Source organism: Balaenoptera ricei, chromosome 14 (genome assembly GCF_028023285.1).
Source record: "Balaenoptera ricei isolate mBalRic1 chromosome 14, mBalRic1.hap2, whole genome shotgun sequence".
NCBI lineage: Eukaryota > Metazoa > Chordata > Mammalia > Artiodactyla > Balaenopteridae > Balaenoptera > Balaenoptera ricei.
The window spans coordinates 6,440,716-6,464,625 of record NC_082652.1 but is presented as its reverse complement, the minus strand read 5'-3'; the positions used below and the strand labels follow the sequence as shown (position 1 = coordinate 6,464,625).

Below are 23,910 nucleotides of genomic sequence, written 5' to 3'. Positions count from 1 at the left end.
AATAAATACATAAATTTATAAAAAAAAATAAATAAATAAGGAGGTGCTATCCACTAGAACTTCCTGCAGTGGTAGAAATAGTCTCTTCTCTGCTGTCCAGTGAAGCTCATGGACACATGAGCCCTTGATGTGTAGCTGGTGTGTATGAGAAAAGGAATTTTTCACTTTATTTATTTTGATTTGAATTAATTCAAATTTAAGTTGTCCCACGTGGCTAGGGGCGACCATATTGGGCGGCGCAGATTTAAAGCGTTTACAGCTGTGCCTAGAGCTACGCGCTGGCTGCAGCTGCTGTCGGTGCTCCGACACGGAGAGCCACCCCCAGGCGCTCCCTGGCTCGCAGCTACGCCACTGTGGAGCCCGCGTGGCTGCTCTCCGCACTGCAAGAACGCTTCAACTGGACTTTATTCTGTCACTATCGTCCTCCCATCCCATCTTGCGTCTTCATAGCATTTATCATTACCTGAAATGAGGTCATTTGTTGCTCTTTCTTACAGGACTAGAATGTAAGCTCCATGAGAAGAACAAGGGCTTTCTGTCTGTCCCCTGCTATGATACCAGCACCCAGGGAAGGCCTCCCTCTAGTAATCTGAGGTGGCCCTTTAAGAAAGCGTTCTCTCTAGTTGAGAATTAGTGGTAATCTCACCCAGTCTCTGGTCTGACACCCACCCCCCGCCCCCGCCCCGGCAATTACGTAGTGTAGTTTGTATTAGTGACATGAGAGGACTTCGAAATACTTCTCTGACTGGCATGGGAATAAGGCAGAGGAGGAAGGAGAGCTAGTTCATGCATGTCTTTGGGAAGCTCGCAAATAAAAAGGCCAGAAAACTATCAAGCCATGTAAAAATGAAATACAGTTTAATTTCAGTGGGAGGGAAAGTGTGCACTTGTTCAGGACATTCTGCAGAGCCTGTGACACATGGGATCTCACTGGGTGCAGCTTATTTACACCTGGACAGTTATTCCTGTTAGGGGCCGACTGTGTGGGTTCCTGGTGCTGACATGGGCACCAAACCCAAGAGGTGGCTCTGCCAGCGTGAACTGGGCTGGCTTTGCGCTTTCTCAATTTTCAGTGGTGGCAGAAACTCAGAAATTCAGGAAACGCGCATGCCGAGCTCTGATGCTTTTCCTGGTCAGTGACAGAGACAGAAAAAAGAGGACAATGCAGCGACTTTTCCATAAAGCTAACTTTATTCAATTCAAAGGACAAGTCTTTATTTTCATTTTAGAACCTCCCAATTAAAAAACGCACCGTTCCATGAATTCTACAAGCCTAGAAACCACTCGAGTCACCAAGAGGTTATGGTGATGGCCAGGAGTTTAACATCATCATTGATTTTGTTTTTTAATTTATCTTTTGGAGTTTACGAGGCACATTGCAACAGGCCCAACAACCAAGCTTCCTTTTACATATGCACCTCGAGGTTAAAGGTCAAGCCGGCATATGTTCTAAAGTGCTAGCTGTGTACTCAGTCCTATGCCTATAGCTTATTGGGGATATAAGACTCAGCCACCAAAGTACAAAGAAAACAAAGTATAATTAAATCCTCCTGGGGATGCTCAGTAAGGAGCTAGGGGAAGGGTAACCCATCACAGCACCTGAAGCTCTTTCTCAATTACCTGCCTGCCTCTCTTATGAGGCTTTGTGAATTCCCGGCAGGTGGGGACCATGCCCCAGTCATTTTAGCGTTCCTGGTACCTTACACATTGCTGGGCACATGGAGGTGCCTAAGAAATGTCGAGTGGCTAAGGACTGCAGTAACCAAGATGGTCTGAAGAGGCTGGGACTGGAGCTGATCCTTAAGGATGGGCAGGGTTTACACAGGAGGAGGTTAAGTGAGAATGAAGTTTTGGAAGTCACAGTGAGACCATTACACTGTCTGACATGGAAAGAACATTCTGGGGAGTGGTGGAAAATAAAATCAGATAGAAAAGCGAGGACTGGATTTGAGTTGCTTATTAAAAGCCGCTCAGAATAGTTGAGATGAAAGAGAGAGGAAACGGGCAAAGTTGAGCTTTTACCCATTAGAGCCAAAGTGCTACCAGAGGAATTGAGTCTGGTGGGGATGATGCAGGGGGAGGGGAAGGGAAGTGCAGCAGCAACACAGCCTGAAGCTCCAGGAAATCAGCATAAACATAGTAAACAACAGAACTGCCTCGTACTGAGGGCTCACACGCCGGGAGCACCAAGCGACGCATGTTATAAGCACTCTGACAACGAGAAGTCCTCCTCCTACTTCACACATTAGCAAACAAGCTGAAAGGGTTAAAGGACTTCCTTAAAGTCTCAGCTAGCAAGTGGCTGGGTGGGGCTTCATCCCAAACCAGGCTGACTCCACCGCCGCGCCCTTAGCCATGAACTCCACTGCTCTCCCCAGGTGAAGGTGAAAGGCCTGCGTGCCTTATGGAGCCAGAACGTCCTTTGCTCCGTATTCTACTTGTTAAAACGCCTCTTCCGCTCTTTTCTGCTCCTTTCCCCATATTTCAAGTTTTAAGCTTCTCCAGTCTACTCTTTTTTGCTCAGTGCTAACCAGGAGAATTCCAGTGCTTATTCTTGATGCTTGTGAAAAAAACATCTCAGAATAAGAGAGAATGTTTCTTCGCTCCTAAAGCTGCAGAAAAGCAGACACTATTCTGGGTTAAGAAGCTAGTTCTGTTAAAGAACCATAAACTTACTCTGCTATTCAGTGTGGAAACGTGTGTAAAGATATACACTTCTGTTTTATTATCAAACAAGTATTTTAAGACATTTCAACTTCAGAGATTATTGCTGACTCATTTAAAATGTAACTCAATTTCTAAAAGTTTGCTTTTCTAATTGGTTGCCTTACTTGATAATTTATCATCGTAGTAATATAATTTAAAGAGATATCCGGGCTTCCCTAGTGGCGCAGTGGTTAAGAGTCTGCCTGCCAATGCAGGGGACATGGGTTCGAGCCCTGGTCTGGGAGGATCCCACATGCCGCGGAGCAACTGGGCCCGTGAGCCACAACTACTGAGCCTGCGCGTCTGGAGCCTGTGCTCCGCAATGGGAGAGGCCGCGACAGTGAGAGGCCCGCGCACCGCGATGAAGAGTGGCCCCCGCTCGCCAGAACTGGAGAAAGCCCTCGCACAGAAACGAAGACCCAACATAGCCAAAAATAAATAAATAAATAAATTTATAAAGAGATATCTGTTTTGAGGATACAGAATTTTTTAATTTTTAAATTTTTTTAAAAAATAATCTTTTATTATGAAAACACCTTTAATCCCCCCTTTTTCTTACATCTTTATTGGAGAATAATTGCTTTACAGTGTTGTGTTAGTTTCTGCTGTATAACAAAGTGAATCAGCTATATGTACACATATATCCCCGTATCCCCTTCTGCTTGAGCCTCCCTGCCTAGAAATTTTAGGGCTTCCTGGTTAGAGGAGAGGCTTGGGATTTCGCTCTTCATACAGGAGGTTGAATTAAGTGCAGACACTAACACATTCTTTATTCAGATGGAGTTTGAGTCTGCCCGTTCAGATCAACAACTGGTGTGACAACTCGGATGGCTACCAGCATGGGGAGGAGAGAGAGAGGAGGACAGGGGCTCCTTGCTGAGATAACTATCATCCAGCAAAGAGTGGCAAAGGTAACGCCCATCGGGTCTTGCTGAGGAGCTGGCCTGCTTCCGCAACCTGACTGACCTGCTTGGAATACCCTCCACGGAAGGTTTTCGTTTTCCTCAGAGAATCTACACAGTCACTGTTCTACAGCTGCTGCAAGATACAGTTGGTTATATTGGTCCCGAGAATACATGGAACTGGTGTGTGAATTTTATGACTTGAGACAAGTGTAGGCTGTCAGAACTTGAGGGGGGGCATCTCGCTGGTGAACCCCATTTGCGGGTCTGACTGAGTTAGGCAGTGGTGCCCCCGGGGAGACTGGAGGTCTGGAGACACTGTGGGTTGTCACAGCTGGGGAGGGGGCACATCTGGCACCTGGTGGGTAGAGGCCAAGGGTGCTGCAGAACAGCCTACGACGCACAGGAGGGCCCTCACGATGCAGAATGGTCCTGCCCCATGTCTCAGCACTGGGTCAGAGTCAACCTAATCTGAGGCAGGCCTTTTTGGCCTTCTGACTTGAGGTTTACGCTGCTCTCCTTGGGTTTCTGGGATTGCTAGTAAACCGTGGGTGATGGAGTGCTCAGGAGGGACAGGTCCCAGCCACATGCAGCCTCCTTCCTATAACAGAGGGCTCCTGACCTTGGAGGAAAGGCAACCATCAGTGAGAGACTACCAGGTTGCCTGTTGGAGAGGGTTTCTTCTCCACGTCTTCAACTCTTGGCGAGGCAGGTGTGCAGAAAGGCACCGCTTTACCGGCCTCACTGTCCTGGGTCAGGATATGTGAATCTCCTTTCTTTTGCTCAGAAGAAAAGGGGCTGCGGGTAGAATGTGTCTAAGAATATAATCATTTTCCTCCTGTTATCGGATGGTATGAGATGTTGCTTTTCCTCTGTGAATGCTTAAGTGAACTGAGAAATGGAGAGGGTGAATGTAAGAGGATTCTTAAACCCCCAAATAGGGACTCCAGATTTACGGTTAAAAAGCTGGATATTTCTGCAGACATTAAATGTATATATCGAAGTTGACCCAATATACACTTTCAACAGGAGTACTCTGATCTAAACAATCAGGGAACCTCTAGGAAATGATGATGTTTAAAGGCTGTAACATTTCTTGAATACAAAGGAATTCCTGTTTTTAAGAGGACCACTAAATACTTGCATAAATCTTATGAGGCTTCTAAAGACTCCTAAGAAATTTATGAAATCATACCAAAACTCTTAATATTTTACATGTACTGACACTTTAAGAAAAGAGTTCCAGGCTGGGAGAAATGAAAGTACAGGCTCCACGGCCACCCAGGAAACCCTGTTTATGAAAAAGGGCCATCATTTCAACTTCGTAATTTGCAGAAATATGTTGGAGAAGTTAAAGAAATGTGTTGAGCTGGTAATTTAAAAAATGGTTTTCTGCTTGGAAAAGGTCACTTCCAAAGTAAAAACAATTACTCAGGTTATAAAATCCCAGTTTGGAAATAAGATACAGGTGCAAACTGAAAAGCTATTTATCTTCTTTAAAAAGCTTCTGTACTAAGAACAAGAAAGAAGGTATTCCAGTAGAACATGGAAGACACATGAAGAATTAAATTATTAAAACACTCTTGGGGCAAATCCTTTCGCATATTGTTTAGTGACTTTGGGGATGTAAATGAAGGTTCTGTTTCCCTCTGCCGGGGGATATAAAGGATCACAGTTCACTCTTTCACTGAAGAAAACACCTTTCTCTGAGCCCCTCTGAGCAAGGCACCTCAGAGGTCATCTGGGAGACGGCAACGAATAAAACAGATGTGAACCCGGCCGCCACAGACCTGACAGGGGAGGGACAGACGATCCTACACATATCAATTCATACCAAGAAGTGGGATTTCTGCCAAAAGGCTACATTAAACTGAACTTCCTAAATTCCTTACCGACCATGATTTAAGAGTGGGTAAACCTAAACATGAGCATACAACTAAAATGAGCTATAACGTAAGAAACTGGTACCTTTATCATTTGCTTTTTAAAAATCTCAGACAATATTACATTGTGTTAGCCTATGAAACTACTTGCATTAGCTGAGTAATGTTTTAAGATGCCATACACTTCTCTGAAAAATTTTTAGTATCAACAACTGCATTAGTTAGTGTAAATTACATGTTATTTTCTAAAATCCCTAATTCTCTTTGGACTGATAGTGAGGTAGTTAATAATTTATATTTACCTGAAGACTTGTAAAGAGATTAAAATTCAAATAGGAAAAAACACACCTTATCACCTCACAATCCCTGTGAGTCATCTGCTAGGTATTTTTGAACACTTATTCTTAAAGCCCAAATTAAGAAGGTAAAATCAATCGACATATATAATGGGCATCTGATATGTCTGATAACATTTTAAAACCACAATTTAAAATCTCTAAATAATATACTGTCATTTAAATATACTGTTTGGAACCATGTTATGTATGTGTGAATCGAGGTATATTTAAGTTAATCAGTAAAAACTTGTGTATAATTGAGGAGAAAAGACTAGTAGCTCACAGAAAAGAAAATTATTCTCTGGTATGCAAACTGTTGTCAACAAAGAAGGATCTGTATTCGTCTTGCCTCTGTATGGTCTGTCCAAAGGCAAGACATATTGCCCCCAGTGCAACATGTGATCCTGCTTTTCCTTCTTACTCTTTTTTTCTGAGTCTCGTTCTGACTGTGGTCAACTGTGAAAACAGCGAGGGCGCCTCACTTGGGGAGGAACTCACGTTTCTAATGGTCCTCGTGTTACCCTACGTTGGGGCCATTTTAGAAACATTCTCCCTTTGATGAATACCACGGTGAAGGCTATCTTTGACGAGGCATCCTTTCCAGACTGACCAGTTCCTTCTGGCAGCTCTTATCCATGCTGTACTTGTCCCAGATCAGGTCCTCCATGGTACAAGGTCCTTTGGAGGCTGGCAGGGAGTCCTTGTAACCAGACATTTTGGCATTCCCCAGACAGCGCCTTAGTAGCTCCAAAGGATTTAATTTCCTCATCTTGTTCCTGTGCCCATGGCCTTGTACATGCACATGTAAGGGGATGCTAGGGATAATTCGACAGGAGTGGGACGCTCCAGTTTCCCCAGTGTAGTTCAACAGCATTGTATGAGCTACGTTATTTGTCAGGCTCACATCAGGGGGGCATGTAGACAAAGAGAGCAGCTTAGCTATCCCCTTTGGGGGGGTGGCATTTGTAAATATATTCAAATTTGTCTTATTCAAACAGGGAGATGATTTTCATGTGACCATTTAGTAATCTCGCCAGATGTAGAACATACCTATGTACCAAGGCTGACAAATGACCATCAAAAAGACTCCTGAAATGTTTTATTTCTGGATTTGGCACATTAAATGTGTCTACTTATAATTGGCGTCCACAATTTACAGGTCAGATTGTAAATAAAGCTGTAAGGCCCTACACATTTGCTATATCATGCAGAATCAGAAGAGGTGGTTAAATGTCAAGACGAAATTGTGAAAAATAACCTGGCAGGATTATGCAAAAACTGGACGGAAGCAGCCAGATGCCCTACCTATACATTGTGAACATGAGAGCTTTAACAAACAAAAAACTGGGACCTTCATCTAAAAAAGTGAGTAGGCTTATGAGACTTCCAAAGGCAGACTTTTAATGTGCTAGATGAAGCTGTGCTCTGTCACTGGGCAGCACTGGTAAAGGGTGTCGACGCATTGCATGCACAAGCGCAGGAAGCCTGGGTGACGAGGTTCACGTTAGGGTTCAACAGTCTGCGCTGTCACGCCAACCTTCCCACAGGGATTTACAGTTCTGTGGGCGACCAATACGAACGTACCAAAGCCTCACAGCATCTCTGGTAGGGAGACACTGGCCTCAACTGCTTAACAACTTCTAACTTCACTCGGTTTTCCTCTAAGGCTCAGAGATGTGGATAATCTGCTTCCCACTTGAGTTTCAGACTTGTGATGATAAGCTGCCCAGGAAGGTCCAGTCCCGGTGGCCCCCGAGCCTAGGTGGGAAGGCACTCTTCTCCACCCGCAGCCTGCTGGGGGGGAGAAGTCAATGCACCTTTCCAGACTCAGTCAATGATCATCCTAAACTGCTCTGAGTTCCATCCTACAACTGTGGATGAGACACGAGAACACCTCCTAACTGTCTCCAAGAAGGTCTCACCTCTGGCCATATTTGTTCCAACTTAGATTTTTATTTTGTCTTCCCCCCAAAACTCTGCCTTTGTCCTCAAACAATAAAGTTGGGCTTTGCTCATCTCTGAACCAGGTCCTAATACCACAGCCTTACTATACTGAGAACACTGCTTCTGTCAAAGACTGACTCCAGCACTTTCTTGATGGGAACTAATTGCTCACTTGAAACCCATCACACAATGCAGAGGCTGAGAAGGATGACACAGCCTTTCTCTCTGTCATCAAAGACTATGTCCCCGCCTCCCCTGACCCCGTGCAATAGGGCATGTCTGTGAGCAAGTATCTCAGTGGCTGAAAGCTGCTGCTCTGTTCCACCAAGATTTTCTTGTCTGGTCACCAGGACTTAACCAAAAGATAAAGATGACTCACTATCAAAGACAAGGATTGACCCCCTCCTTGGAAAGAATAGGCCCTACCTAATAACCTCTGCTATGTACTTGTCTATGGGAACAGAAAATTAAAAAACAACAAAGCCTTTCTTCATCTTTCTTGTCAACGTGCAAGACATATTTCTAAAAACTGGATCTGCTCCCAAATGCCACAGCACTGAGGGAAAAATAATACCAGTGCCCTTTACCTGAGTTGACACTTGTGACAGCTGGAGAGACAGGGGCAAAAAGAAAGCCTCCTTCAATGTCTGGAGTATGGCAGGAATCTAACCTCCTACACTTGATCATCGTAAAAAAATTAGATAGAAACCATTAGAAAAATATGGCGGTCCCTGGATTATTAAGCCACGACAGTGATGGAACTGTACCTTGGGGAGCTAATGTTTTCACACTGACGTTGCACCAAAGATGGCCCTATAAGAGTATGGTGCCACTCATTTCTAGGTGGAATGTGTAACTTTAAGAAAAACAGTACTGTAATAATACTGGGAATTATAATTTATACGTGGCAGCAATGTGTGAGCAATGTCACATAAGAAATGCCTCATAGGGACTTCCCTGGTGGTCCAGTGGGTAAGACTCTGCACTCCCAATGCAGGGGGATCGGGTTCGATTCCTGGTTGGGGAACTAGGTACCGTATGCTGCAACTAAGAAGCCTGCATGCCACAACTAAGACGTCTGCATGCCACAACTAAAGATCTCGCGTGCCAGCAACTAAGACCCAGTGCAGTCTAAATAAATAAATAAATAATTAAAAAAATTATTTTAAAAAATGCCTCATAAACCCTCTCACCTACATGGTAAATAACAGGGGTCCAGGGTGCATTTAGAAGTAGGGTGGGAAGGAAATCTCAAGAGCAAAGGATAATGGATCCTATACTATCTAAATGTAACATATTAAGTGTTGTCAAAGAGGCAACAAAGAGAAACATTGTAGCAGCAGAGTATCACATGCCTAGAATTCCATTTATTAAAAGTGTTCTTCTTTTTTCTCTCCTTTATTGTAAACTTTAAGCATCTCCGGCTTATTCTTTTGTGCTAGCGGATGGAATTTCACTGCTCAATCCTGAGAATCTGGCTAGGAGAAAGAATCTTGAAAAGAGGAGAACACTTATTCCCTCTTCCCTTACAGCTCCAGAGGAGTAGAGACTTCTTGCTTCAAACAGTTATTTCTGATAAAGTGGTAAACCGGGATAATCACAAAAGTATTCATTTCAGTCTGCTCCCCAGTGTGGAAACTCACATAAAAACATAAACTCCTGTTTTCTGATTAACAAAGAAGTCTTTTAAGACATCTGTGAGACGCCTTCACAGAGCATGGTGAGGACCTGTAAAATGTAACCTTTCACTTCTAAAAAGGCCACTTTCTAACTGGTTGCCTTACTTGATAATTTGTTGTTCTGCTCATAATATTTAAAGTAGCATCTGTGATTATTTTTTCCCTGAAGGAATAAATACTTGTAAGATTTCCTTATTTTATTTTTTGGTTTACCAGAAGAACTTGGTATTCTTCTCTTTTCCTTTCGTGCGTAGAGTATAAATAAACGATGCATCTCTGGTTCAAACAAAATTTTAAAATCTTTGTCTTATTTAAACTATCACACCCAAATTCAGCTGGTGGATAATAAGAGCCACAAAAGTATGGGACAAACTCATCTGCTAAAGAACAAAAGGGAGGAACTATGTTTTAAAGGTTTTTTAAAATTAATTACACGTATATATTAATTCAGAACTGTTTTTTCGCCCCTCTAACTTCTTCCTAAATTGGAGAGGTCAGAATCTGGTTTAACTCAACTGGCCTCGTTACCATCATGTTCCACTTAAATCCTTGTGCAGACAGCATTTGTTGGGTTCTCTGCTGTTTACAGGAAGCTCTGCTCTGCTCCTGGGCCACAGACAAAGAGTCCTATCCCCACTGATCCACTTAATACATGCATTGTGATTGACAGTCAATAGCCTAATCTTTGTTATAACAGATAGAGCATCATTCTTGTGGTTGATAAATTATCATTCCCAGACTTCTCTTAGTACAAATGGGACACGTCTTTTTCTTCTTCAAACACAAAACTCCAATCCACCTAATCTTTTCGGTCCACTATAATGCTGCTTCTCCTCAGCTGTGTTTTACCTGCCAACATGCATTTAAAAATGAGGTAGACAAACTGAAAAAAGTCCAATGCAACTTACTGTTAGTGGATATGAATGGACTTCTTGCTGTGAAATTTGAGTCATGTTTGAGCAATGAAATAAACAGAAACTAAAATGCACAGCAAGCAAAAGAATCAGCCCTTAATCAGTATCTTTCAAAAAATAATTTCAGCTAAGAAAAAAATCTATTCACCTGCACAACCTGCTGACTCTCAAAAGAATGACTGACATCATTCCATTTTTAAAAAAGAGCTTAAAAAAAAAAGACTCCTCTGCTTGCCTTCATAGAAAAGGGTAATTTTCTTCTTGATTAAATGTTTATTACAGAATATAAAAGCCAAAAGAAGAAATACAAATCAGCGTAATTAAGAAGAGTCTTTTAAAATAAAACACTGAATGTGAGGGTGCTTTATTACCTGTAAAGCCCCACACAAATGCAAAGTAGGATTAGAATCACCTCTGATATCAGGGTGGCCTCTACCCCAGTAAAAGTCTTCCTAGGGTTGAAGTAGGTGTCTGGGATGTTGTCATGCCCACCACTGCAGAAGCCAGAGTAAGAAATAAAAAAGAACCACAATGCCCTCCAATCCAGTTGCCACTGGAGTCCCTCAGCGCCCCCCCTCACGAGGCCTCTCCCACGCTGGTGTGATACCTCCTAGTAGCCATTCCTGCCCAGCGGGGGACCAGCTTATCTGGAAACTCTGCAGGGAAAGAGCAGCCCCTTTTGTCACTGGAGGTTCTAATCATAAGCAACTTGTGCTTTTATGTCAAAGTGAAGTCTGTCTTCCTATAAGTACTACTTGTCTTCTTTGAAACTCGGGGAAATATAAAATCCCTTTGCTGCATGACAGACCCTGAATACTTGAAGACAATTAGGACACACTCACTTCCCTACCCAACCTTTCTGCAGGTTTAAATGTCAAAGCTGGCGATGTGAAAATTGGTGTCACTAAGCTAGCACCTACCTAACTAGTCTGGAACGTCAATCTGAGTCAAACATTTATTGCACCCTTGGTGTGTGAAGCATATAAAGGCGCCTAGTTTCTGCCCTTTAAGGATACCCAATCCAGTAGCTACAACTAATCTTAGTTAATAAACATAGTGTGCCCAGTATATCTTAAGAACTTTTTATGGCTGACCTTGTTCCAGATAAAAGAAAAAAGGCTCATGTCTTTTCTTGCCAGAAATATAAGAAAATTATAAATATAATATAAAAATAAGTATTTCTTAAAAGCCTCAACACTGTTAACATCAGTATTGCTGCAAATGCACTCCATCAATTAAGTAATGATGATGTTAAAATGAATTTATACAACGAATGACAGATGAAAGAGTTAAGCGCCCACATGAGTGATTTTCTGTCGTAAGTAAAAGGATTCATTTTCTAAAAAAAAGATTTAACAATAAAAATATCTAATTTCCAAGAAACCTGTTTGTTAGACTGTTGTATTTACATGTGCTACAGTAAAAATCTGATACACACAAATTACTGTCTGGTACTTTAGATTTTAAATATACCTAAACTGAATTTACTGAGTAATTATAACATGATGCAGAAGAGCAATAAAAACTATTTTATTTTAAGGTTTTCCAATAGTGTGTATGTATACGTAAACACATGTGTATATACACATAAACATACCACAAGCTTTAAAACCTTCTCCAAAAATATTTCACATAAGATGAACATTTAGCCAAAAGAAATAAATTCAGAACATCTTTGGAGGTAAAAGTCACTTTAAATGTTAGCATTCTTTTCCTTACAATTCAACGGCAAGAAAATGCAAGGGAATTCTTGACGGTGCAAAACAAAACAAAACTCATTTAATAAAACAATAACAATGCTCTTTAAATAAACGTCAAACTTAAAAGTATTAAAACGTCAATTCTAGCTTTAACACTCTTACAGGTAGGTTTCTGGAAATGTGTAATATATTACCGTATGACAGCCTGGCAGCTTGTATTTTGTTATAAGACCGATTACTGCAACCTAAATTACACAGCACGATCATACTTCCTCTCAGGCCACTTCATTTGCATAATTGGAATAGATCATACGGCTCAATATCAAAGCTTGAAATTAATACAGGTCAGCATGAAAACGTAAGTTAGATAAACTAGACTAACTCGCTGTAGCAGATGGCAGCTCTGTCGCCAAGCCTGGAGCTCTGCTGCATATTTGCATTATGCTCAGTTTCATGAATCACAAGCAAATCGTTATCTAGGGTAAACTAAAGCCCATATCAAAGCTTTAGAGAGGGGCTGTAAAGATAGAGTACTTACGTAAAGGGTTATCAGGACAGAAGACAATGCAACTTATCTGGGAGGGTCTCTAACGTCCACGGGGTGGTAAAACGCATTTAAATAGGCGATGTGGATTCAGACGGCCTCCTCCCCACAGCATCCCAGACAAAGCAGGGCCAGGCCCTCGGGCGCTCCTGGTGCACCTGCAATGCGGATCCCTCACGCTACAATCCCACCCCGGGGCTGGCAGGAGCGGCCCCTGGGCTGCCCTCTCCTCCCCCTTCGGATTGGCTTGGGTGCGCGGTGGGGACGGACTGCAGCCTCGACTGGAGCCCTGGCAAGGGCATCCTCCTCCCCATAACGGGCTGGAAGACCCTGCAGGCAGCCGGCGCGGGGGTCGCTGCGCCTCACTTTTGCCCTCCTTTCCACCTCTTGGTTTTTCCCCCCGAGATGTCTCCGCAAGGGGACACCCTTCCCCACCCCGTGGGTCGGGAGGACCCCTCCCCCTGCAGTGAGGGCTTTAAAAATGATCTAAATGAGTTTCTGCCGCGACAGGTGCCTCCGCCCCCCCGCCGGCGCCCGCAGAGCCTCCCTGCAGGTACCGCCAGGTGAGCGGGGCTGGACTCGGTCACACCTCGGGCCCCGCCTCACCTGCGGGCGCGGCCGTCGCGGTCCTTCAGGCGGCTCCCCCACTCGGCGCGGTCCTCCGGGCGGGCGGCAGCGGGGGCCGGCGGTCCATGGGCGGGGCGGCGGGCGGGGCTGGCTCCCGGCTCCGGCCCTGCCCCGGCCCGGCCGCCGAGGGAGGTCAGTGGGCACCGCCCGCCGAGCGCATCTCGCCGGCTCCCACCCGAGCGCTCGCCGCGGTGCACGCTGGGAGCGGGGGCCGGGGCGGCGAGGCCTGTCCGCGCTGACCGGGAGGGCGGCCGAGGCGCCGGCGCGGCGGCGGGTTTGTGTCTGCGGGGAGGGGCGGGGGAGGCCGATCGATACTCACTTCCCGGGGAGGGGGCGACGCCCCCCTCCCGCAGCTGTGCGGGGTTGGGGAACGGACCGAGGGGAAGGGAGGGTCTGGCCGGTGGGACGCAGGCGCAAAGCTCAGGTGCGGCCGCACTGCGGTTGCCCGGGGTAACGCGGGCCCGGGTGGGGCGCGGGGGAGGAGGAGCGAGGCGGGCGAGCGGGAGCGCGCGCGCGCTGGGCGGTGGGGGTTGGGGGGTACCCGGGACCAGCCTGGGATTGGGGGGAGGGCACGCGCGGGCGGCCGACGGGGGCGGGGGCAGGGGAGGGGGGAAGGGGAGCGGGCCGGGCGGCGCGCATGCGTGCGGCCCCCGCTCCCCTGGGGCTCGCTGGCCTCGTGCGTGCGCACGCGCGCTGTCCCCCGGAGGCGTCTGGGTGTGCGGAGCGCGCGCGCGCGGCTTGGAGGCGCACCTGTGAGGTGTCCCTTGAGGAGAGGGAGGGTGGGTTCGCGGAGTCCGCGGCCTGGGGCGCTTCAACCCCTCACTTGGAGTGAGTTGTGGGGCGGCCGGGCTGCAGTCTCTTTATTTCTTCTCTGAATCAAGGCGGGGGCGGGGGGCGGGGGCCGGGGAGTGGGCTCGGGGTCGGAAGAAGGATGAGTGGATTAAAGAGAAGAAAAACAACCCATCACTTAGGATGGGCCTCGAGCCGGGGCGGGTGCCCGGGCATCGGTGGGAAAGGTCAGAGCAGCTCCGCGCAGCCGGGCGGCCTGGCGGCCACCGGGCCGGCCCCGGGGAGGGCAGCCTGGCCTTTGGCCTCGGCGAGCCGGCGTGGGCCCGCAGTGCCGGGGAGCGGGGAGCGGGGGTTACAGATGGCGGCAGGGTGCGCGGCGGCGGAGGTGCAGCGGCAGGGGCGAGGCCGGGCGGAGGCCCCGCGGGAGCCGGACTCCCGAGCCGGGCTCCATTGTTGTTGGAGCCGAGGGAAGGGGGAGCAAAACCGCTTTAGAAACCCGTGAAGCCGCGCCTTGGAGCCTTTCCAGGCGGGTCCGCGGAGAGGCGGTAATGGCCGCGCCGTGGGATCAGGGAGCCAGGCTGTGCCGCGGAGAAGCTTGGCTGCATGATGTGATGTTGTGTTTTTTTTAGAGCGCCTCGCGTCCCGGCAGAGCCAGCCGAGCATCCTACTCAGGTGATGAGGAACCCTCCCGGCACCCAGCGCAGATCGCCGCTGCCGCTGGACGCCTCCATTGTTTGACCATAACAAGGGCCGGATTCTCACCCAGGTAAACTGGATGGCAGCGCCGTCGAGCTCCCTCTCACCTCCCACATCCAAAGGAACCTCCTCTCCTCTTTCAGGACTTTACTCCAGTTTTCTCCCTGTGCCCTGCTTCTGATTAACTCAACATATCCACCTCCCAGACATTTCCCCATCTGGCTTAATCTTCCCGCATCTCTCTGCCAAGTCACCTCTCATTTCCCTCAAAACTCAGCTCCTTTGTGAAACCTTCCTTGCCGAACTCTAGCAACTAAATCTCTCTAGGAGGAGCCTATTCCGGACTTTTCTAGTTGATAGTTTATTGGTTGTCTTATTGCAACAAAGGAGACTAGATGTTTTTTAAACATTCTGAGCTATTGTTTTTTTTTTTTTAAGGAACGTTTTGTGATAGTTTATTGTTTTAAAAGGATCGAACTGTTTTTGTTTCTATAGTTTGTCCTTTTTTTGAGGGGGGGCCCTACTTCCTTGATAGGATGCACAGCTTTTTAGAACAGAAAAATGACCTTCTTGTTCAACCCACAGGTTAATTTAAATTTTAAAAATTAGTTTTAAATTAGCAAAGTAAAGCATTTTCTTTGTAAAAATTAAAACATCACAGAGATGGGCTAAAGTCTTTGACTACAAACCTCTGTCCCCAGAGATAACAGCTATTATGTTTGGTGTGTATCTTTCTAGGTCTTTAAAAATGTTTTTACGATCTACAAAATGTGTGTACTTGTATTATCTTTGACTGTTTTAACAAGTACAAGTGTACTCTAGCTTTCAGTTTTAGCATATGATGCATTCACTCATTCTGCAGAACTGCTGCATCATGTTCCATAGTTTGAGTACACCATAGTTTATTTAGCCATTTCCTGGATTGATGGCAATTGATGTTTTAACTTTATACTTAAACAGCTTTTTTGGTTGTGCTTCTCTAGTGAAATGAAATTTTAGTGAAGGGAGCACAAATCTACACTAATTACAGAGCCTAAGCTTTTATGATGGAAGTTCTCTTTGGTTCAGAAATTTACATGTGGGAGCCTCCACCCCTCCTCCCGTTGTAATTGTGACTCTACTACTTTCAAGTCCTGTGACCTTGGGGAGGACATTTAATTACTCTAAGCCTCAGTTTTCTTTTCTACAAATGGTGATAATACCTGCTCTATCTATTCCACCAAGTTCAGTCATATGATGTATGTGAAAGTCTTTGTAGAGTGTAAAGTGGTGTATAATGTTGATTTTATTGGCCTTTGTGATCTGAAGGAATTTTTAATTTACAATATAATTTATATTTTCTTTTTTGACCAGATATGTATATTACAGAATACTACAGATAGCCAACTTTGAATGCTGTTTAATTTCTGATTTTGCTATATTTTTACCAAGTACTGTTAATACATTAGACTTCTGAAAGAGTATTTTACAAAGCACATTTTTCATAGTGCTTTACATACCTTAAAAAATAAGGCCTAAAAATTAGTTGCCTGTGAATAAAGTATCAGCAACTTGAACACTACGTAAAACTCTCATAATATGTAAACAGAACTTACTTCCTAGTGATGTAAATTTGTGTATGTGTTTTTCTGAAGCAGCAGCAGATTCAGGTTAGTTTTTATGTCCTTTGAGTAAAATGGATTCTTACGGAGTTTGCAGGCAGTATCAGAGTTTTAACAGTAAATATTTATTGAATAATGTGATGGGTATTGTTTTAAGATGTAAGAGATACCATTAGGGGCTTTGTAGGTGTTTTTCTTTCATTCATATATGCATGAATGTCTGTAGTGTGGCCAGCAAAATCAACTTGACCCTGTTCTCTTGTAATTGATCTATGGGGGGAGAGGAGATCAGAAATTAAACACAATCACGCAGCTGCATGTAAAATCATAAACTGGTATCTGCTATGAAAGTGAAGTAGCATTGGCTATGAGAGAGTATAAAAAGGGGACCAAAGTTTAGATTGCAGAAAGAGGGCCTAGGAAAGACTTTTTTGCAAAAATAAGATTTGAGCTGAGATCTGAAGGGTGAGTAGGCGTCAGTGTAGAATGAGATGGGGGATAATTTTCCAGGCAGGGGAACAGCCTGTAGGAAGACCCAGAAGGGGGGAAGCGTTGCCCATTCCGGGAACTGAAAGAATGACGTGTGGATAGATTATGGTGGATGAGGGGCAAGTGTGGCTAGGCAGGGGCCAGATCGTGTAGGGTCTTGTAGGGCAGGTTAAGGATGTTTTATTTCACCCTGAGTGAAATGGGAAACCATTACAAGGGTTCGGTTTTAAGTAGGGGAGTGACATAATCAGATTTGCATGTTTAAACAACTACTCCAGCAGCTGCGTGCAGAATGTAGGGGTGGAGAGTCGAAGTGGGGGAGACCAGGTAGGCCATTTCAGAGGCCTTTCTAGAAGAGAGGTGGTCTTTCCCTTCCAGTTCACCTTGACTTCAAACTACCAGCTAAACTAAGGTCAAGATAGGTATTTGATTTTAAAAATAAATAATTGATTTTAAAAATAAATAATTCTTTATTTCTACAAAGTAGGCATAAAAATGCACTTTTTTTATGCGAAAGGCACACACTATGTTAAACTAATTATTCATACTACGCTTAACAGAAAAGTATCAAGAGTCAAATTAAAATTTGGGATATTTAACATGTTTTTGGTAAGTTTTGTCAAAGCAGGAATACGTGAAATAAGACTGAGGTGAGGCTCTAAAATGAAAAGAAGGGAAATACTTGTAGATGCTGTTGGCTTAAAAAAATGAGAATAATAGAAAAAACATTAGACAAAAAAATCGAGAACGTGACTGGGCACACAATGTGTATATAAAATTCATAGCTTTCTGAATACTAAAAATAACCTGGCAGAAACTAAGCGGAAAAACAACCAAAACAGCAGGCTCTGTTCACAATGCAACAAAAAACAAGAAACAGGTAAGCACAGCCTCATCGAGACAAGTGTGGTCTGCCTGGAGGAGACCAGAAAATATCCTGAAAGATAAGACAGAATGTCTTAAACAGAAGGACAGGCCGTATTCCTGGATGTGATGTTTAAACGTTATAGAGATGCCCTTTTTTGGGTGAACTGGACAGAATAGTGAGTAATGAGGTGGGACAAACCCTATCTGATTGTTTAAACATATTGTAGAATCATGTTTGTTCTGTACAGGTCACTGGAACCTATTCAGCACCCCAGAGATAAACTGTATATGGGAATGTAATAAATGACCAACCATCATGAATGCCCTTCAAATCAGGAAGAAGATATGGAAGTAAATATTAAACATCTGGAAAAAGGAGTTATGCACGCTGAGGTGGACAGAGCACAGGCTTTGCAGTCAGACAGACTTGAACTGGATTATTTTAAGTGAGGAAAATAATACCCACCGTGCAGCTGTTGTGACAGAGAGAGATACAGATCTTCGCACCTATGGGGCCCTCAAATCTGTTGCTAGTTAAAATCAATGTATTAGACTATGTACACATTTAAAACTTCTTTAAGAAGAAAGAGAAAACAAAACCCTAGGATCAAAAACTAAACCACAAAGTAGGAAAATACTTATGACAAATATAAGTGAAGAGTTAATATCTTCAACCTTCAAAGAACTCACACAAATCAATGAGGAAAATCATGAAAATCTACACGTGGTTGCAGGATGTGGATAGATAGTTCACTGGATAGAAATATATTTTGTTCAACATTTGGAAAGATGTGTAATCCCACTCATAATCAAATAATTGGTAATTACTCCTATAGAAAAGTAAAATTCTATTCTCAGTAGCAACAAAACCAGAAAACATTTAAGAGTAAAACACAAATGTACAAGAGCTTTATGAAAAAAGTAAAAACCTTTACCTGAAGAATTTAAAAGCTAACCTAAATAAATGGGCAGACATTACATGTTTCTGGAAGGGACGGCATCTTTGTAAAGATTGCAATACTCTACATATTAAACTGTAACTTCAGTGTTATTCCAGTTGAAATCCCAGTGAGACTTACTTTTGGACACTTGATAAATTGCTTCTAAAATTTGTCCAGAGGACTAAATGTGCTAGAGTGGCCAAGAAATTGTTCAAGCGGAAAAATAGTGATGAGCGATTTGCTATGCCAGATATCAAAACATACTGTAATGGTACAGTAATGTAAATGGTGAGCACAAGAATAGACAAGTTGGTACATGGAACAAAGTAGAATCCAGTAACAGACCCATATATATATAGGAATTTATTATATAATAAAGTTGGTATTTTGAAACAGTTGGGCAGTGGTTGGTTGATGCATTGTATAGGGAAAAATGACTATTTGGAAAGAAAGATTCTACTTCCCCATATTCAAAAATGACTTTTATTTGAATTAAAAAACTAACTCAAAGACAAAAACACCTATAAAAGTACTAGAAGAAAATATAAGAGAATTTATTATGTTGGAGGATGTATTATGTTGGGAAAAATGTTTTTGGGGTAGACCATTTAGGTAAGACCAAGGCCCAAAATCATAAAATAATGATAAGTTGGAACATCATCAAAGCTGATATTTCTGTGTGACAAAAAAACATCACAAGGTGACAAGACTGGGGAAAAAGTTTTGGTAACATGTATAAACAAAGGATAATAGAATTGACACAATTAAGAAATGAATGGAGGATATGAATAGTTCTGAGAGAAATGAAAATATCAAAGCAATGACAGGAAATTCAACCTCACTTGTGATTAGGGGAATGGAAATTAAAACAGTGAGTTTTTTTGGGGGGGGGTGTGGCTCTCAGGCTAAAATTTAAAAGCTACCCAAGGATGTAGAGAAAAATGTACCTCGTATATTCTTGGGAACATAAAATTGGTTCGACCTTTCCAGATGACAGTTTGCTCAAACCTGTCAAAATTTTAAAAACACCCATATGCTTTCATCTAGCAGATACACTTCAAGGAATTGATGATATTCTAATAAGAAGATACAAGTTAGTTTGAATGAAGTCTGTCGCAGCATCACTTAGAATGAGGAAAAGCTGAAGATGAACACAAAAAATTTGGTGCCTGTATACTATGGAATGTTATGTAGCTTTTTAAAAGAGAGGTAGATTTGTATTTATTGACATAGCTTGGATAGATGTCTAGAATATATTTTTGAGCAGGTTTAATTCCGTTTTTTTGTAAGATACAAAACAAAATAGTGTGTGTGGTTGTGTGTGTGTGTGTGTGTGTTCTGAATAAAAATAGAGACAGATCTAGAAAGATATGTGACTACTTCTGAGGGGAAGAGAATAGGGGAGACTGAATTTTTATTTCTGGGACTGATTTTATATTTATTTCACAATGTTTTGGATTGTTGCAGTTTTTTTTTTTTTTACAATGAGCATTTACTTTGTAATGAAGATTTTATAATTTCTCACTTAATATAAAGGCCTAAATTTAGACTAAAAAATTTTTAAGACCTAGGACTTATGAGGATGTAGCAAAAATGTCACACTCTGATGTTACATTAGACATATGTATCAAGAGCCTTAAAAGTAATCATATTCCTTGATGTAGAAACCACCTAGGAGCCATCAAAGGAATATTTTTAAATACAGAGAGGCTTTACATAGAAAAGATATGTATTGTGGAATTATTTTTAAGGGTGCATTTCCTATAATTTTAAGGGTTAAGTTATGGTACATCCACTGGATAATATACTACTGGCCGTTAAAATATTTATGAAGAAAATGTATTAGAGTGCTTATGACAATGTTGAAGGAAAATCAGGATGCAGAATTGCATACGTGATATGATTAAAACTCTTAGTTAAACAGAAGTCCCAGCAACCCTCCACAAAAACCTATGATGGAAAAATGTCTAGAAGAAATTAAATGAAAATCTTAAAAGTTGTGGATTTTGGGTAGTAGGATGTTGGATGATTTAAACATTTTTGCTTTTTTTATTTTCCAGGATTATATGTTATTACATCTATAATTTGTTATTTCATTTATTTTGGAACATTTATTTTTAAAAAGTACATCATATCTAGAACATGTGTTAGCTGCATGGTTAATAGATATGTGCCCTTTAAAAAAATAGATTTGTCTTATATATTAAAGTGTCCTCTAAAATGTTCTCTAAAAACTAATATCTAAACATTTTTTGAGTGATACATTTGGAGTAAGTGAATGAATTTTGTCGCTTCCAACTTTTGAAGGAAAATTGCTTCTAGCAATATGCAGAATAAAAATAGTACTCATTTCTTGTAACTGTAGAATAAATGCAGAAACTTAAAACATGGGCCATGGAATTTCCTAGTTTGACTCTTGTTAACTCTTTGTGTTCCTAACACACAGATCCAGTCACAGAGCAAGTTGCATTTAACTGAGTCAGGATGAGTAGGACTTAGCCAGCTGGACCAAGGGCTAAAGCATTGAGAGCCTGATTATTATGCAGGGCCTGCAAGTGACTCGGCAGAGTGGAGCTCAAGGTACCTCGGGGTATGCAGTGTAGGTGAGGCTGAAGGGGTTATCCTAAAGGCATGTGCATTTGTTCCCTTGCCAGGGGTTAACTGTGGACCTGCGGTAGGTTCTGTGGACGTGGAGTGGCGTGTGGCTTAGTAGAGGACAAAGCCGAGGAAGTGTGATAGTGGAGAAAACGTTGCGGACATGGAAGGACTCTGGGGGCACATAAGATGGTATCCTACATAATCCAGATTTGAGGGTAGGGGTGCAAGTCAGGGGAGGCTTTCTAGAGAAGGTGAGCCCCGAAGGTAAATGGCGGGAGCATCAAGTGTGAGGGCCCAGAGTTCAACGGAGCGTTGCGGGGGCGGGGGGGGCGGGGAGTGGTTGAGGCCTAGCAGCAGACAAAACCTGGCGAGTCTGAAGAAGTTTGGTTTGGCTGGAGCTAGAATTGGAGTGGGCAGCTGTGAGAGATGAACCAGGAGAGGTAAATAGTAGCTAACACTGATCAGAGTTTAAAAGCCTGGGACTTCCCTGGCGGTCCAGTGGTTAAGACTCTGCGCTCCCAATGCAGGGGGCACGGGTTCGATCCCTGATCGGGGAACTAAGATCCCGTATGCCACATGGCCAAAAACAAAGAAACAAAAAATATATGTATGCCGTATGAATAAATTTGGAAGTTACACTGAGAATTAATGGAACCCATTGAAAAACTTTAAGCAGGGTAATAAACAATCCATTTTGCATTTTAGGAAGATTACCTTACAGTGGATAATGGATTAGAGGAAGGCAAGCCTGGAGGCTTTGTAGCGTTCCAGGGGAAGATGGTGGCCTGAATGACAGCTGAATGTAGGTGAGGTGAGTGGATAAATTCAGGAGGAATTGAGGAGATAGAGTGACAGAAATTCGTGCGCGGGAGGAGGGTTGATGGTAACCAGGTTTCTGACTTAGGCAATTGAGAGACTAGTGGACCCATTTACTATAGTTGAGAACAGAGCTGGCTTTGGTGAAGAGATGACAGATTTTTGGACATGCTGAGTGTATAGGGCTTGTAGGACATGTAGGATCTTCCTGAGAGAATTTGCAAAGAATGATTTTATGATGCAGATACATGCTTTGTTATATGAATGACTGGGTGCTGTGCATAAATCCATTATTAAAAAATCAGTGTTTCTGTGTGGTAAATTTTTCTTGGAATATAATTACATATCTGTATATTGTTTAAGATTGGGATATCTGTCTAGTTTAGACTGGACTGTTGATGTCTTTTATATGGAGTTAAGACTGCATGACCCTGACTTTGGGTAATACTGTGATTGCCTTTTGGGCTAGACTCTGACTCTTTGAGCAGGTGGTGGTCCTATAGTCAGTCATCCTGTTGTCAGTACTGCTGAATAATTGGAGCGATTTCTATTGATGTTTCCAAACTGGTCGTTCCACACAGAGGTGGGCCAGGACGTAGGCAGAGGGGTGCCCTAGGTCTGCATCCATCCACAGGTGCCCACCTGGCCATTAGAAGTTGACTTAGTCCATTTGGGCTGCTATGACAAAATACCATAGACTGGGTGGCTACAACAACAAATATTTATTTTTCACAGTTCTGGAGGCTGGGAAGTCCAAGATCAAGGTGCCAGTAAATTGAGTGTCTGATGAGGTCCTGCTTCCTGGTTCATAGATGCCATCTTCTTGGTGTGTTCTCACGTGGCAGAGGGGCGAGGGAGTTCTCTGGGGTCTCTTTTATAAGGACACTCATCCCGTCGTGAGGGCTCCACCCACATGACCTAATCACTTCCTAAAGGCCCCACCTCCTAACACCATCACACTGGAGTTAGGGGACACAAACATTCAGGCTGTAGCAGAAGTATAGATTGAGGTTGGAGAATCATTCACAGTGTCCTCACCACACAGCTGGCATGGAAACCGTGGATGGGTGAGATTGTGTAGACCAGAGTGAGGAGGAGCCCGGGGCAGAGCTGGGGCATGAGCCATCAAGGAAAAGGTAGGGGAGACCTTTACATTCTCAAAAGAATTCATTAGAGAGGAGGAGGATGTCTTAGAGAACATTTGGTTAAAAGAAAGAAAATGCGTTTGAAATGGCTTAAGTGAAGGGGGATTTCTGAGGAGGCTACCGTGGCATCCAAGGCTGTTTCTTGGCTGAGACCCAGTGGTGGCTGGAACGTCGACAGGAGTCAGTGCAGCTGCTCTCTCTGCCGTTGTCCCTCCTGAGTCACGGTCCCTGCCAGTTCACTCTATAGACCCAGACTTCCCACCTCCCGAGTCTAAACTCTCAGGGAAGAGCATCTGATTGGTTCAGCCCAGCTGATTGGGTTCACTGTTGCAGGGCCTACAGGGGCAGATTCGCCAGGCGGTGAGTGCAGAGGAGGGGCTCAGGAGAGGGCGGTTCCTGGCAGCTGAGGAGGAAGTTCCCAGACCTGGCAGGGGCAGTAGTTTTAAATGTTCGCAGATGTGATAAAGGGATAAGGAGTGAAACTAGATTGGGCAAATCAAAGTGTTTAGCCTAAGTTAAAGAATTACCACAGCTAATCCAAATTGGGAGAACTGCAAGATGGATAACCAGTGGCTATGGTGGATACTCATTTGGACAGAAGTTGGAAGAAGGGAGATTTTGAAAAAAATGAAGTTTAACTTTGACGTTATCAGAAGAATTCAAAGTTTGATTTTAAAAAGCAGTCATTTGTGTTGCTAATACGAAAGCATTTCTACAGCTTTATTCTGACT

At 43.5% G+C, this 23,910-nt stretch overlaps 2 protein-coding genes across 6 annotated transcripts in view; one reads left to right on the top strand and one right to left on the bottom strand.

Annotated features, from left to right (window-relative positions):
• Nucleotides 1–13,791, bottom strand: part of CCDC92 (coiled-coil domain containing 92) — a 30,962-nt gene extending 17,171 nt beyond the window's left edge. The window contains exons 1-2 of one of the 4 annotated variants that reach the window (XM_059893954.1): nucleotides 13,217–13,791; nucleotides 12,605–12,768 (exon numbers count right to left, since the gene is read on the bottom strand). The gene's annotated coding sequence lies outside the window, so the exon portion shown is untranslated. The remainder of the gene's footprint in view (nucleotides 1–12,604; nucleotides 12,769–13,216) is intronic. The other 3 variants (XM_059893952.1, XM_059893956.1, XM_059893953.1) reach the window with 3 other exon arrangements.
• Nucleotides 13,792–14,701: 910 nt separating this feature from the next.
• The window catches only part of ZNF664 (zinc finger protein 664), a 33,196-nt gene continuing 23,987 nt past the window's right edge, over nucleotides 14,702–23,910 (top strand). Inside the window, exon 1 of one of the 2 annotated variants that reach the window (XM_059893958.1) lies at nucleotides 14,702–14,792. The gene's annotated coding sequence lies outside the window, so the exon portion shown is untranslated. The remainder of the gene's footprint in view (nucleotides 14,793–23,910) is intronic. The other variant, XM_059893960.1, reaches the window with a different exon arrangement.